The following is a 17,521-nucleotide window of genomic DNA, read 5'->3' as shown; positions in this document are numbered from 1 at the left end:
TGGGGCGTTCAATGTATATTTTGCCGTGTTTAGTACTGGCCCCTGGGGGTTAATTACAGTCGTTCGAATATAAATATTACTGAAAATTCTTGTTCAGTTAAGTAAAATAACGTAGGAACACGTCAACTGCCATAGTCTACTTTATCGCGGAATAGGGCTTAGAATTACCAAATAAAATAAAAGAATGATTTAAACACTACAGTAAACATTGAAATTTGGCAAAAACTGACATTCCCAATAAAAAATTATAGGCTAACTGTACTACTAATTAGGATACTTTGCATAGCCTATACGTAAGTAACATTTACAATGTAACAATGTAAAAAATAAAAATTAGTACTACCTAGAGCTACATAAACATGCTTAGCTACCTAGTATATACACAACTGCAAAAGTGTACCTAGGCTATCTACTACACTTGGCAACGTACCAAGGGTTCAACATTAAATAAATAAATTCCTAGTAAAGGGACCCCTAAGGGTAACATTTTATCCATAACTTTGAGTGAATTTTAGTAGCTATTATTTTAAACTGGAATAACTTTGCCAAAGCCTATAGTGGTCTAGAATATATAAAACTTACCCTCTTAGCCAGATTAGTTCCACTCGACCACTTGATTAATCAAATTATTGCAACTTCTTAAAGACTTTGCATTGACTTTGTCTTAACCTGGTAGGTAGCTAATGTAGGCCTAGTCTTTCACCCCACAAAAAACACCCTTATCCGGAAAGTAGGTTTTTAATGACATTAGTTAACGCTATTGATCTATTTTGTCATAATTCTGGCACTGAACGAATTGTCACTCTGGTTAATAAAAACAATACAAATGAAGTTGTCTTACAGTTACTTCACTATAATGTTTACATGAAACATTGAAGAATAGACAACCGAGAACCTAAAGGTCTATCGCTTAATTATAAGTATTTTAATATTCTCAGAGTAATGTAAAAACTAGCTCGAGAGACGTTATTCACATATAATACTATAATTCAGTAGTAGACGATGCTATCATATTTATTATCCCCGTTTCTTAGTATTTCTTCTTAGTATTTCACATAAATCCCAAAAGTGACGGTGACCAACGTCTGTTTATTTATTCTTTTTTATTTATAATATCCAAATTTACATAGTTACGTGTTTTGCATTTAAATTATTTATGTTAGTGGTTGTGCATTGACGTTTTCTACATGAACGTATTTTGTCGTTAATATCCAAACTGCTAGTGGTGTGTAAATTAATGATTGTGCATTGATGTTTTATACATGAACTCGTTTCCAAACGAGCTATTTGTGGTATACTTCGTAGCCTATTTGGAGCAAAACGAAAATAAGCTTTAGGCATACTATGGCCCGTCTTTCTCCATCATTAGGTATCCTCCACATCATAGGTAGGTAAGAAATCATTTCTGCTTGTTTGTATGACTGATGTAGGAATGGGGCCAAGTGACAAGACCTTTTTGAATTCTACAGACCAACCAAAACGATTGAATCGGTACTACCTACTAATCCTGATGGATTCCGGCGCTTGGTCTTCAAGACCTAAATTTCATAATCAGTCAAAACGATTTTGACCCTTTCACCCCCCCCCCCCCCCCCCCCCCCACCATAATACTTCGGGTCATAAGGTAGATCTAGGGTACTACTAGGTATTCCGCAGCAGCCTAGACTATGGCAGTTGCATTTTTTCTATATGCAGTTTTACCTCCTGAACAAGAATTTTAAGTAATATTTATTCGGACGACTGTAATTAACCCCCAGGGGCCAGTACTAAACACAGCGAAATACATTGGACGCCCCAATCCCTAGTGGATGTCGTATCCGCGGTTACGTTCCTTGTAGTCCGTGCGGAACTATTCTGTAATATTACCTTTTGCTGTCATGGTAGGCTACGTATTTGACTATTTAGCTTGTTGCTAATGAGCATTATGAATATTTTCATAATGACCAGTGTAAATTATTGGTCAGATTACCTTTCTGTGCCAACTTTGCAATGAACAGGGTGGTTCTTCATTTATTATTCTGTAAAAAGTCTAGTTAGTTTGTGTCATTTCAGTTTCAACTATTATGTATAAATAACCATATGTGCAGTGATTCCAACATAACCCAGTTTTTTCCATCTCTTAATTTTCCTTATTATTAATTCCACTTCAAAAACTGTTAAACCATTCATAAGAACCTCAGGTTTTCTTCAGTCTCTGATGTAGCCTATCAGTCACATTACTCCCCCCCCCCCCCCCCCTATCACCATTTATCATTACCTTGTAAAAATGTTTTTGGTGGTGTTATTGACCCATTTTCCCCTTTGATAGTCATTATTTACATTTTACTTTTAATCAATGGGCATTTCAGTAATAATTCTGTGGGCCACCCAAACACTGTCACTCCCAGAATGTGTGTCAATTTCTTCTGGCCCTTTGTCCAAATATTCCATCCTAATTCTTCTTGATCTTGTTTAACTTCAATATTTAACTTGGGCACTTTGCATGATATACTTGTCCAGTCTCTTGGTTTAACTTCACTATTTAGACTTGGGTACGTAGCATGATCTACTTTTCTTGCTTCATAGCACCATATGTTTGTGATCACTACAGCAATAAAAGTAGGCCTTTTTTAATCACTCGCCTCCAAAATTTCTTATGCTTTCTGTGTAGTAGAGCACTATAGGCCTCAATTTGGTATAAAAAATGTTAACCTGTGCAGTGTGGTGTCTACTTCAGAATTCAGTGTACTAAAGATGACAAATACTCTTTCTCATCCAAGGCCTGTCTTTTCACCACTACAGTGTTCTCCTCATTTACTATGTTTGCTCTTCCATTACATTTTGTGCATTAAAAAAATCCCTTGGTCCATGTGTATAGTGCAATACTGAGCATCTCTTTTGATACCACTTGTTACAGCAGAAAAAAAAAATAATAATAATAATCCCATATATGCTACCTCTTTCATGACATTCAATGGCCTGTTTTCTCATGGTATTTTTTTCAGCTTCTTGTTGCTGTCAGCAAGAGCTTTCTTTTACCATGATTAGTTTGCAATTTTCTCCTATCAGTCCCACTTTTCTACCTTTTAGAACTTTTTTTTTTTCTTACTTGACAGTACTTGAAGAGCCTTCCTTGTTCTTTCCTTAGTTTGCTGATATCTATTCCAGAAACAGATTGAAGTAGTAAAGGGAAGATAAGCCTCATTCTTTCAATGCTCCCTTACCCTTTTAGGAAAGGATCCTCGGCTCTCTCCAGTTTGCATCAAGTCAACGAACGTCTTAATGAAAGCCAAACTGAAAGACCTAACCAGGATCTGGCGCTCGCGAGCAAATGTCAGGTCCAGGGACAAGCTATCCTCAGTGCCTCTGATTCTAAAGAATCGGCTTCGGCCGTGGGCAAAAGTCAAGAATCTATCAGTGTCAGTACCCCTTCAGTTCCCTCACCAGGGATCACCATCCACACAGACGCGTCCTTAAGCGGCTGGGGAGGGTATTCCCAGGTCAAAAAGGTTCAAAGGGATGTTGGTCACTCCAGTTCCGTCAGTTCCATATAAAACGTACTGGAGGCAATGGCAGTGTTCCTTGACTCTAAAAAACAAAAAGTTACACCCACCAAAGTACTCCCACATAAAGCTAGTCCTGGACAGCGCAGTGGTAGTACATTGTATAAACAGAGGAGCCTCCAAGTCACGTCATCTAAATCACGTCATGGTAGCCATCTTCTCCCTGGCAGACAAGTTCAGTTGGCATCTTTCCTCCACTCACATAGCTGGAGTGAGAAACGTCATAGCAGCGCCTCCCATCCCGATCAGTACCCTTAGAGTCGGAATGGTCACTAGACAACAGTTCGTTCCAATGGATCCTTCAAAGAGTCCCAGGGTACAGGTGGATCTCTTCGCATCCCAAGCGAACCACAAACTACCGTGTTATGTAGCCCCCAACCTGGACCCTCTGGCTTACGCCACGGACGCCCTGGCTCTGGACTGTCGAACAACTGTGGGGAGAAGATTTACGTCTTCCCTCCAGTGAATCTCCTTATGAAAGTATTGAACAAACTCAGGACATTCAAGGGTCAAGTGGCTCTAGTAGCCCCGCCAGACTGGCCGAAGAGCAATTGGTATCCCCTAATTCTGGAACTGGGCCTTCGTCCTCTTCGGATCCCCAGTCCCAAGCTCTCCCAGTCAGTACAAACGAAGACTGTGTTCGCATTCCTCAGTGGGATTCTCAAAACCCTAACTTTATGGATTTCATGAAGTTTGCGGCAAAAAGAGATGCGAATATTGACCCTCAGAATATTCTCTTCTTGGAATCCGAAATAAAAGGGATTCAACTTTGAGGCAGTATGATGCTGCTGTCAAAAAGTTAGCAACCTTCCTGAAGAGAGTCAGAATATCAGAATCATGACAGTTAATTCAGCTATATCCTTCTTCAGATCCTTATTTGAAAAAGGTTTAGCAGCTAGCACGATTACGACAAACAAGTCAGCCTTGAAAAAGATATTTCAATTTGGATTTAACATAGACTTGACGGATTACCTACATTCTCGTCTATTCCTAAGGCATGTGCTAGACTTAGGCCTTCTGTGAGGCCTACGTCAGTTTCATGGTTCTTAAACGATGTTCTAAAACTGGCTTCCGAAACCGATAATGACACATGCTCGTTTATGATGCTCCTAAGAAAAACCCTATTTTTATTAAGCCTGGCTTCAGGAGCAAGAATTTCAGAACTGTCGGCTTTATCCAGAGATCCGGATCATATTCAATTCCTTCCCACAGGGGAAGTCCTACTTTCTCCGGAACGTAGCTTTTTGGCAAAGAATGAAGATCCTTTGATGAGGTGGGAACCTTGGAAAGTACTACCTCTTCCACAAGATGTATCCCTTTGTCCAGTTTCAACCTTACGTGCCTTTCTATCCAGGACCTCCTCATCCTCATCGGGGTGGCCCCTCTTTAAGAGGGAAAAAGGTGGAACTTTATCATTAAAGGCATCAGGCAACAAATCCTGTACTTTATTAAACAAGCCAATCCTGACTCTTTCCCAAAAGCACATGATGTCAGAGCAGTTAGCCACCTCAATTAATTATTTCCAACACATGAACTTCGATGAGTTGAAAGTATACCGGATGGAAATCGCCGACAGTGTTCAAACGTCATTACCTTAAGTCCTTGGAAGCTCTGAAATTTTCAGCAGTAGCAGCGGGAAACATAGTTTCCCCTGACTCTAGTTAATTTGTAGTAGAAGATTCAGTCCTCCTTTCTACCTGCTTCACCCAACAGTTCGTCTATTCCTACCGTGTTTCATTTACATTCACCTTGTGCTTAGCTGCTTTTATGATGATGTAGTGGGTGCCCCTTATTTTTTTTTTCTAGGGACACTCAACAGATGATTATGGATATTGATCTCATGGATGTTACCCCCTTATTTTTATGCTAGGGGATACATCTCATTTATAATTGTTACGGGTTTTGTATATTAAGTCATATACATTCCTTTAATATATTATCATTGTTGATTAATTTGTTTTATTTGATTGTTTAATTGCTATTATATTTTTGATACATGCCTTTACACAGATACCATTTTGTTACATGTAAGCCAATTTACTCTGTACATATGTAAATTACCTTATGTTAAGAAACATGTTTAGAATTAAGGGTAATTTAAGCATATTTTTATTTTGTATCACTGTGTATTTGTATCTTTTTAGCAATTATATTCTTTTTATATTTACTTTATTTTTTATTTGAGACCTATTCTGATTTGTTTTATTACTTTTGTTTACAATCTTGTGCTATTTCTCTGGTACGATTTCGCGCAGCGACACGAGCTGAGCCCAGAAAAAGGGATTTTGACGTAAGGAAAAATCTATTTCTGGGCGATTGGCTCGTGTCGCCAGCGAAATCCACCCTACCCATCCCTTCGCCCAAGATTGTCTGCTAACTTCAGGATGGCCACCAGAGGCGCAGCAGTCGGCAGCATGGGATGGAGTAGTAGTAGTACGAGCTGCTCACTCTGTGGGTCGGCTCTCCTCATGGAGGGTTTTTGTTGTGGGAGATTTCTATTGGTATTTGGCTCGTGGTAGTGGTCTCACTCGCCTAGTGTTCATACCGACACCCTCTTGGAGGTGAGCGAGTCAGTTATACTGACCTTTTTTCTTTATTTTATTTATTCTCTGGTATGTGTAGTACATTTACCCTAGAAATAATAGATTAAAGGATATTTTCGCTGGCGACACGAGCCAATCGCCCAGAAATAGATTTTTCCTTACGTCAAAATCCCTTTAGTGCTCAGTTTGTCTTCTATACTCCAATAATTAAGGCTTTAGTACAAGTAAGAGGTTTGTATTTATGCTATAGCAAATAGTTTTTGCAGTATATTTGTCATATATGACATTTTGTAGGACAAAAAGTAAAGCATATGTATACTTTTCAAATATATATTTGAATTTGGAAAAATCTTGATTATTACACATGAAAAAATATGTCAATGTAGAGTAACAGCACATGCAAACAATATCACATGTCATATAGATTTATGAAATATTTACAATATACTGTACTATAACAAACACAAATCCTGTTTTTTAAGTTTTCATTTAAATAAACAAATGACTGGGTTTGCGAAGAATGTTATTAGAATTCTCCCTTATAACTCCTACACAGATGTTAATTTTCTAGTCTCAGTCCTCATAGTCATATCTTCAACAAATCATTAAAGAATTAACTATTTACAATATTAAAAAGGTCTTGCTCCCTTTGTATCTATTGAAGAAAAAATACAGCATATTTATTTACAAAATTGGCTGGAGAAGAGAATATATGAAAAAACTAAGCCAGCTAGTAAGTGCACAGAGTATGTAGTGAAGTCGATTTCATATGCTAAATATAACAATAATGAATATAACATTAATGAATTTAACAGTAACACCGATTATTTACATTATCAAAACCTATTTGTCAACAATTGTTATGCCTTGCCAACTGCATGTTCATGTATTTTGCCAAAATCAGTAGATGACAGACTATATAGGCTTCTGGAAAAGTGAATCACTATACGTACGTACAGTATTATACTATACAAGAGTTTTTTCATCTGGAATCATGCTTGTCCTTGGCTTCTTAAAGAGGAAACAGATGAAATATATATCTTGCCTAAAGTAGTTCAGAGGTGTAGTAATTCTTACTTCCTCTCATGTTCTAAAAAAATTGAATTTCTCCATCACACCTTCATATATATGTATAGGCTAAATGAGATGTGAGGCAGAGGAGCATTAGAAATAATTACCTAGGTACTGCCCAGTCAAATTACAGTAGTATGTAACTGTAATTTGATAAACCTTTTTCATGTTCTACAGCAGTGTTAACCTACATAATACTTTTTTTTTGTTTTTTTTACTGTCTAGCCTAAATCACTGATAAAGGATACAAAATGTCATCTTGCTTTACTTTATGGCATTTTAAAATCTAGGTTTTGTTAATATAGAGGAGATCATACATTTTGGAGCCAAGATCATAACATTTATCCCAGTGCTCTCTCGCTTTCCCTTAACTTAAGAAATACTAAAAGGTGCAGTTTCACCCTTGGTGCTAATAACTATTAAAGTACTGTACATAAATTAAAAAATTAACATAATATCACAAAATTCAATTACTCTTGTCTGACTTTGTAGCGTAAGTACACATTTTCTGGACACAGCTGCACATTGATATCAGAAAATGCTGAGGAATAGGGCCAGTTTACTGTTAATAAATCAATCAGTCTAAGTTCACTAATTCTTAATAGCTTTGTTCATATCACAATCCCCTGTTTTTATTTAATTACCTCTTCAATTGCTCTGGGTTTATAAAGCTGTTTGTAACTAAACTTTCATACCCCTGAATATATCTTGTTTCATGTAATGTCTTTAATTGTAAAGCACATTCTAAGATTAAAATTTCATAGTCTATCTTGAATTTTGTTTTTGGTTACATGAAGCGTTTTATGTCTTAATTCCACGAAGGGAAAAGCTGACTTTGTGTTATAATGATGATGATAATGAGGAGGATGATGATTAGAGTATTTTCCAAGACTCAGATTTTCTCTATAGGTCTCCTATATTACACTGAAGATAGTTGTTTTCATCAAACTTCTCTACTTTTCAGACTTCATGTAGTACTATGTAGACCTGTAGGTTGATTTTGCAACTAGAAAGATAAAATATTGTACAATATGATAGTTATTATTAAAGGTAAAAAAAGTATCCTGTACATAGAGAGAAGTGTATTTAAAGTATCTTCTTGAGGGATTAATTAAGAAAACTCTCTTAACATGGCCTGTGAATACACTAGTAGATACTGTGTGGTATATTCCTACACCTGTGTTATTTCCCCTCTTTTGGTGTTTGAAAATGATAACAATGTATGTATCTTGTACAGCTTGAGATGCATTTTATCTAAATGGCTTCATCTTTCAATGGATATTAAATTTGAGTACCTTTTCATCTTTCACTTGTAGTTAATATATTCTATAATATTACTGTACTTTAGTAGTACATGTAGAATTATGAAACATTTCAAGACACCTACCACTTACTTGTAATGATGAAACCCTCTACAAGTACTATTTAAATGTTTTTTTATTGTGTCATTTTGGTTTCGAATCTGTTCATTAATTTAAGGTATATACAGTACTTTAGAATGTATGTCATACTTTACTGTGTAATTATTCCAATAAGCTACCCACTTACAAAACCATGTTGAGCTTTTTTTTGTGTGTGTTGACATTTACCCAGTAGTAAGAGATTGTAATATATGTCAAATAGATTTGCTTATTGTTTCCTTTAAATGTACTCATGTTTCATCCAAAATACGGGGATCATTCTTCCTGTACATACAGAATGGAAATATAACATGTCAATTATCATGAAAGCTTACTGTTATATGGTGACTACTTTCTAGTTATCGGTCTATGTTGATGTAAGTTTTTATTGACAGTCTTGCATGCTCATTCATAAGACTTTGTTCATTTTTCTAAAATCCACATCCATTGTTTATCAACAGCTGAAGGATATTATCTTTTTCAAATACTGTTTGGGTACAGTTTTCCAGCCAAATGTAGCTGAAACCAGTTTTGAGTAGTCACCCGTCTTACTAATAAAGATTTTAAGACTTATAAAACATCATGAGCTTTGTCTTCTCCTTGGAATGACAGTGGTAATTATACAACTCTAAGGAAAGTTTTGTTTCACTACAGTGTATGTAAAATGTAATAGTCTTGGATGAACAAACTTATTATTAGGAATAGCCTAAAAGAGCTTTGCAGGAAGAACTGATTATTGTAATGAGAGCACCTTTATATAAGAATGGAGGAGGAAGGACCAAGCCAAGGAAAAAATGAATGAAGGTTTTTACAGAAATTTTGGGTAATTGCATTTTTTTTTTTTAGCATTCAGATAAGCTATCCAGACTGTTTGCTAAGTAGGGGTAGGTGATGGATCGATTAAGAACCTGCATGAAAGGAGCACATGTTGACTGAAAGATGGTTTTTTCATAGAATAAGTAATAGATAGTTTGAATTATGTGAACTTTGTCATATTTATATGAACATATGAAAGCCTTTATCACACTGGCTGCAGCTGAAATTTCAATCATTTAATAAATCTGGGAGTCCAATTAAGAACATAAAAGTTATATTACTCAGTGCAACTTTTTTTTTTACATTATGCTGATCATGCTCCATGTAAAAACTCTTAATTTTGCTTTTGATGCACAAATTAGGTCCTTTGGAGCTACGGAGCTTTATTGGCTAAGAATGTATTAGCTCTTCACATATACATTTGCTGAGTGAATAGTTTCTAGCTTAGTCTACGTATATGGAAAACCATTAACACAGTTAGACCATAAATTAATTTTAAAATGTAACTCCCACAGTTACGTATCTTTTAGGTTTCATTAATGTAACTCCCCGACAGTTATGTATCTCTTTTAGGTTTTATTAATAAAAAGCAATGGTAAACAAAATACCATAAGCTCAAAACATAAATATACTTCTAGCCCATATAATGTATTAGTCCATTGCTTTTTTTTCTTACTCTTCCTCTTGAAAATTAAAATTTATCAGTCATATTAAACGTTTTCAGACTTGGCGTGCCTTCATATTCAAATATTATGTGCTTTAACTAACTTAAGTATTGTATAAACAAAAAAGTCCACTAACATTTATACAATCTCATATCAAGTCATAGTAATGTATATCAAGAGATGCAGATATTTACACTAGCTTATTGCTGACAGAGCTCCTCTGAATCTCCTCTGGTTTCGTGCACATCACTGTGATGGTTGACTCAACTTTTCTTGATGTTTACAGCATTATATACACACGCAACATCACTTTTACCAGTATTTATATATAAAGATCACACACATTTAATAAGGAAATGCAATCATGAAATGGTTGATACCCATTTTAAAGCTACAATATAAAGCCTATGCCATCTACTATGCACATAAGGGAACAGATTACCTAAGTTAGCCTCTGCTTGCATATAGAAGAGATGCAAAGAACTATAAGTACATGACTGTACATATAAATAACTTAAGCACATGATATTAGTTAACCATAAGGTTCTAAGCTAATGGCTAAAACAACACTAAAATCAAAAGGCTCCATCTTCATTGTTGTGACAATCTGGACAGGTCTTTTTTTATCTAGATTCAAGCATTGCCTTTCAAGACACTGCAAACATGTTCTCATTTTATACATATCTTTCTGTAGTTTGCCAGATGGCAGCTATTTTTGATTTTTATCACACTAAGGCTTCTCATAGTATAATGTACGTACTGTACAATCTAACATTTAGAAGGCTGTTAAAATCTTACAAGATAGTGTCTTTAATTTCATAAAGTAATCTTGTTTGGCACTTTACTGAAAAGTACGGTTTCTTAACAATTGGCACAGATTATCAATATGTAGTGTCCTATTTATTTCAGACAATTTCATGTTCATAAAATAGTTTCAGTGGAAAATGTTGGTTGCCTGGTTCCTCATAACTTAATGAGCATAAGGTTTAAGTATTTTACAATGACAATCTAAAAGTCTGCAGTATATTTACAATAAGTACTACTAAGAACTAATAATGTAGTAGCAATGGAGTAAAATAAATAATCCATGTACAGTACATTAGGTGATAAAACTAAACCGTTTATGCCTTTTGGACCTGAGATCACAAAATACAAAACAGTGCAACTTACATTGTGCATTGCAACAGTATTTGAACCTCAACCTCCATATTGATGCATGCAAAACAAATTATAAGCATTGCAATTTCACCTAAAAATGCATTCCTATGTTATTAAACTACATAGTGCATTAAACATTTGTCAAAAGTGATTTTGTTCACTAAAGTTAATGTACACGCACATCATAATACGTACCTAGTTTGTATATTATTTCAAAATAGTATTATGTCTTGTATATTGGATTGCAGTATAGCACTACAGAAATTGGGCACTATCATCCTATAACACAGCTTTAACCAGTAAAGAAAACTATTTTGTCAATTCTGGTAGAGATTCAACTCAATTAGTGCTCTGAGAAATATTTTTCATGACCTAATAACGGTTAACAAGGTTTGAATGTGGTATGAACACTTGTTCATTTATGAATGAGTATCTAATCTTTACAGATATTCAAGAAAAAGTATTGAACTTATAAAAAAAAGAAAAAACTGGACAAATAGTGCTGTTTTAGATCTTGAGTGGTATTATATTTAACATGATTATTTTGAAATTAGACCCATTCTTTTCAGTGCATTTTTAACTGAATTTCCATAAATCATTCTTCTTTACTTTAGGGAAAATTGTCTGAAGTAAACTGGAGACACTTCATGATGACCCACAGTATTTCAAGATAAGTCTTATGATGTCTTAAGATTACTTTGATACTGAATTAATGTGCAATCAAAACCTAGTTAAAGGTTTATATTTGTAGCAGCTAATTATGGATCTACCTAAGAAGCCCCTCTGGATTCAGTTTCTGTTCTGCAGTACTAATTATATGTTGCCGTATCAAGGATAAAATGTGTCATTTTTCCACCTATTTTCGAAATTCTCTACATTGTTATATCTAAGCTACATGTAGATTAGAATTGGAACTGGCACTGACATTAAGTATATTGCATTGTAAATACATAACTAGCTACATATTTCCTATGTATAAACTTTATACACTAAAAATTTCAAATACTTGAGACTGATGTTTTATGAAATTTGTGAAACTATATAATGCTATGTGCAAGAGTTACCTCATACTGGTTATATAGTTAATACATCATGTATCAGTGAAAGAGACTGATGATAACAAAAATAAGAACTGCAGTTAGTATAAAGTTATATGTCACCAGTAACAAGCATACAGACTCTCTCAAAAAATAACTACAGTGCTGCATTTACTGAATCTTAGAGCCCTTGTCATACTACACAATTACAACTTACTTATAGAAGAATGCACTGTTCAACGTTTGAGCAATGATAGTGTACTGCCCTGCTGCAAACACTATTAAAGTGGCATTACAAGAAATGCACATCACCTGGTTTAAATAAGTCAACAAACTGGCTATTTCACTAGGCTTTTCAGTTCCTTGTAACTGAATGCTATTTAGGATCTCTACTACAACTGTAGGACAAGTGTGAAAAAAGTCTTCCTCTAAATAGTACATCATAGTATAGTATTGTCATATTATACACACTGCTGCAAAAATCCAAGAACACTGAAAAACACATGATGTTTGTGTAATTGTTCATAGTTCACAAGCAAAAACATATCCTTGTTTGTTTGAGAAAAATGTAGGCATAGTTACTTTTCATTGTGTAGATAACAAGACTAATTGAAATGCATGTAATTATATTAAATACAGTACCAAATAATTTACATACTCTTTAGTAAATTAAAGAATTAAGACAGCAACTAACATGATGAAGAAGGAATTTATGGATCAAGTTTAAATTTTTTATTCAAAAGTTAACTGGTAACACAAAAAGTCATTATATTTAGTAATCAGGAACAGATAAAATATAATTTACAACTTTTTCTGTATTTGATCATTTGTTAATTGTCTTCAAGAAGAACTGTCAATTATTTATCCTTCAAGGTCTTCAAGAAGAACTGTCAATTATCTATCCTTCAAGGCTTAATATAATCATTCATGCTCTTCTTCTCACTCAGGCCTAAAGTTCACACTAAGATCATTCATTACATTCGTAGGGTGTACAACCTCCAGTGGCAACCATGAGATTTTGAGAACTTTCCTTCCCATTGGTGTTATTTTATTCTCTGTGACAAAACTAAACCCTAATGAAATAGACTAAATAATTTGTGCTAAGAAAAGTTTAAATAATTGCTCATTCTCAAATTACATTCGTTAAATAAGTTTTGTGGTTGAAAGAATGTATTTAGTACGTACCTGTAGTAATTTCAAACTTCAGGGTTTACTGAATCCCACATAAGTTATCTGACTGTGATTACAGTATACAGCTAAAGAATGACCAAAAATAACTTTTAAATTTAAAAGACATTAGAAAATTTTGGACTGATTGTAGGCAATACCAGTAACTTCCATTCTAAAGCAGAAATCACTTAAGTGTTCCATAATATAGTGACCTAAAATCTAACTAAATACAGTATGTACTATATACCAAATTTGTATGTCAAATGATTAGTCATTATCGGGAATTCCCCCATGTTAAACAGTGGTAAGGTATGAAATACCCACTACCCAAAAATGGCCTGCCAACCATGTAGTATGTAGGAGAAAACAAAATCGGGTCAACAATACAAAACGCATTATTAAATCAAGATATACAGTAACCGTTTGTATCAGTATGTAGGTCAACAGAGTAGTAGTACAAGATCTGCTGTCTAGGGAAATTCAGATGTGATTTTTCAAAGGTTTGGAAAATTAATGTACCCAGATTACGTATCTTTAGTCTCTAAACAATGTAGGGAATAATATTCGTAATTATATAACTGCATTCTGAACATACAGAAAACAAGAAACATGCTCTATATCAAATTAGTCATGGATACAAAATTGTTTTCAAGGTGTTGTACCAAAGTATTTGAGCACTTGCATTCTCTCTTTCAAATAAGTAGTTACAACATTCAATACAATATGGTACAGAATAATTCTGGACATTTTAAAGTTAACAAAGGTGATGCTGTGTCAATACAAAATATATAAATATGGTTAATGTTATAATTATAATTTCTCTCTCTCTCTCTCTCTCTCTCTCTCTCTCTCTCTCTCTCTCTCTCTCTCTCTCTCTCTCTCTCTCTCTCTCTCTCCAAGTGTACTTTTTCAACGTAAATCAAAATTTATTGTACAAGGCACCATAATTCATACAAAAAGGAAACACTTTTTATAAACAAAATGGTGTCTTGTAATTTTGGCACTTCCAACTGCCTAACATTCTCTACTAAAACTATTACTATGAGATAAAAATGTTATGAGACTTCAAAACACAACTCGTTCTTTCAGAAATCACTGAAATGTGTATGTGTATGTGCATGTGTATGTTTATGTAAATAGACATATAAACACAGAATACAAACATTAAAGTATACTGTACTGTAAATTGTAATTTCTCTGTATCTTATTTCAAGTATAATAAGACATGACATTATTTGAAAAATGAAATTGTTAAGATACAATAAAGTTTTATACATACTTACCTGGCAGATATATACTTAGCTGACATCAGAGACATTAGCTAAGTATATATCTGCCGGGTAAGTTGCATGTATAAAAAATATATAGCTGAAAAAACCTAGACATGTAATGTTTGCATGACTAGGTTTCTCATGGATACTTTATCAATACTTTTCTACAGCAGTAAAGGCCCCGTAGGAAGCTACCACCTACAGTATGCTTTATATGAGACAGTAAATAATACAGAATGTTCTCTACACTGACTATTGCTCTTTGCCTTTTACCTTTCACTCGTTCATTTCAATCTCCTTTACTTAGCTGTCCAACTTCACTTTTCACCTCATTAAGAACAAGTTTTTAAGGAGAGCTTTATAATAATTTAAAACCGTAAGAAGTTTCAAAACTAATTTGCAATAATACATTGATAAAGCTATTCTAAAATCTAAAGTTTTTCAAATATCTGGTTCAGACTCAGTTACCTAAAAAATAATTTTTTTTTTTGTAAAACAAGATCTATTTTTGTACAAGTCCATCATTAATATATAGCCCCTGTTCCTGGTCTTTAGATGTCCCAGACACTGCAGTCTTTGGCTAACAGACAGCAGAAGATTGGATGTGGTCCCTCATATACACTACCTAGCCTACTCATCAATTCCCTGTTTCATTTCATGTGTTGTCTTGATAACCGGCAGCCAAAGTTCAACTGAACTAGGACGAGGGAAACTGATTAGTATATGAATGATGATTCTGTATAAAAAATCAATGTTTATTGTATAAAAGTGTATGTTTTGCTACAAACCCATCATTCATATACTATACTGTAGCCTGAATAGTCATTATGAGAGGTCTGAGATTCCAAATTCCCAGACTGCTAAGAAATACATATGAGGTCAGCGTTGAAGAGTTCTTGTGTGCAGTGTTAAATTAGGAACGCAAGGCTTTGGCAACAGTGAGGGGTATCTATTAGAAGGCAAAAATAACCTTTGAATAATAAATATACAGGTGGCAGTTGATTCATAAAATTGTGACCTTACCAAGAAAAGAGATGTAGCTACTTGTGACTTTGAAACTCAAAGATAACATAAAGGAAAGAGTGAGGACAAAGTTAAAAACAACCTTCTATGCAGCTGCTATTGCTCCCAGTGAATATATATGCATCCACCATCCTTTTATATGTTATATCTTTGAAAGAAAAAATTTGTGATGGCTGACCAGCATCTCCAGGTATTTGTACTTCAAATAGCTTTGACAGCCATCTTGCATTTAAAAGGGAGACATTGAGAGCGCACTGATCTCATTCCTCAGAACTCTTACCTGCTCTACTTGATCACCCAAAATTTAACAGAATAACTTGTCTGAACCATTACAAGACTGTATTTATATACCTTTCCTGGTATGGCCCATGAACGGAGGCCTAGAATATACAATCTTGACTTCTATGGTCCTTCTGAGATAAAATGCTGACAGTTCTTACTATATAAAGATCATCATCTTCACTGGTACTGAAAGGAATAAAAAAAGAGCTGCAATGTCCTGAGGTCTGTGTCTTTGTGATAAAGTTGGTTATAAAAGTCTTATAAAAGGCCTCTCATTTTATTTGAATATGCAAAAGCTGGCAGAAAAAATATTTTAAATGTTACATCCCCTAAGGAGGATCCTGCTTAGGCTTGTAGAGGCATTAGAGAGTCCTTGTTCTAAAGTCTTCATATAATTTTGGCTTACCTCTTAGGTACTTTTTTTTTTCTTTTTAAAGTATTAAAGAAATCTTTTACTGAATCATCCACAGCCCTTCTACCCTCATTGTGAATAGATAGAAATACTAAGTACCTACCAGAGTATCTTGGGGTCTTCTGCAGACCTGAAGATCTGTGCAGTCTTGGCTTGCACCTTCTTGATGATATGTGGCAGGACTATAGATCATCTCAGATTTGTCATGTGGAAGGACTATAGATCATCTTAGATTTGTCATTACAACCCTGGTTGCTGTTAATTCTAATTTTTATTTGCAAGACCTCAGACTACGAGTTTGTCTTTTTGAAACGGGATGGCTCTAGAATATTAGCTATGTAAAGATCCCTGTGGTCAAAGGACCGGAGCCCAGAAAACTCCATCATAGCTGGATCACACTTCTTGCAGATCACAGTTGCAAGAAGATCAAGAAACATGGGAAAATGTAAAGGAGATACAGCAGTATCCTTCTCCAATTTTGTTCCACCTGACAGCGTTGAAATGGTCTCTAATGATTTATTGCTGCTTGGTAGACAAGTCTGGGAATTCTTGTAAGAAATGCTTGGTGGTATTATACTTGCTGGCTATAAAAGAATCTGAAGAGGCATACTTGAAAAAGCATGTTCTTAAGTGGAAAAGCACTAAATATTATTGTAAATTGTATACTACCACAGTTCTAGAAGATTAATGAAGGCTGGAGCAACATTCAGCTTGTGCCCTTCCATCTTCTGCTATATGATCTTAATGATGTCCACCATTATGCTGGAAAGGCAAGATTGTACACAAAGTTGTCTGACCATCACTGGTTGGGTTGCCCATAAATCCTACTGTCATAACCTTTTTTGGGTTATGCTGGCTTTCTGAGGTAAAAAGGCCTGGTACCCAAATAGGACTTGGCCTTTACGCTGCCTCTGGTTATTACCTCCAATAAAATTATTGTCTGGTAACGATTTCAGTTATTAGTACGTATACATATAGCTACATAAGTAATATCTAATAACTGTAACATTACTTTCATAATAGAGTGGATGTTGTTATTTAGACTTCACATGTAAAAATGTTTTCTAGTGTACCTGTACATACAGACTGCAAAGGAATAAATTTACCAATCATTCTCAGGATTTTTACATT

General features: G+C 34.7%; 1 long non-coding RNA gene across 1 annotated transcript in view; it reads left to right on the top strand.

The window, feature by feature from the left end:
* The first annotated feature begins 1,124 nt into the window (after positions 1-1,124).
* Positions 1,125-17,521, top strand: part of LOC135222675 (uncharacterized) — a 38,149-nt gene continuing 21,752 nt past the window's right edge. Inside the window, exon 1 of the long non-coding RNA XR_010316306.1 lies at positions 1,125-1,391. This is a non-coding gene — a long non-coding RNA (uncharacterized LOC135222675). The remainder of the gene's footprint in view (positions 1,392-17,521) is intronic.

Source organism: Macrobrachium nipponense, chromosome 8, assembly GCF_015104395.2.
Source record: "Macrobrachium nipponense isolate FS-2020 chromosome 8, ASM1510439v2, whole genome shotgun sequence".
In the NCBI taxonomy this organism is placed as follows: Eukaryota; Metazoa; Arthropoda; class Malacostraca; order Decapoda; family Palaemonidae; genus Macrobrachium; species Macrobrachium nipponense.
This window is presented reverse-complemented; position numbering and strand designations above follow the sequence as displayed.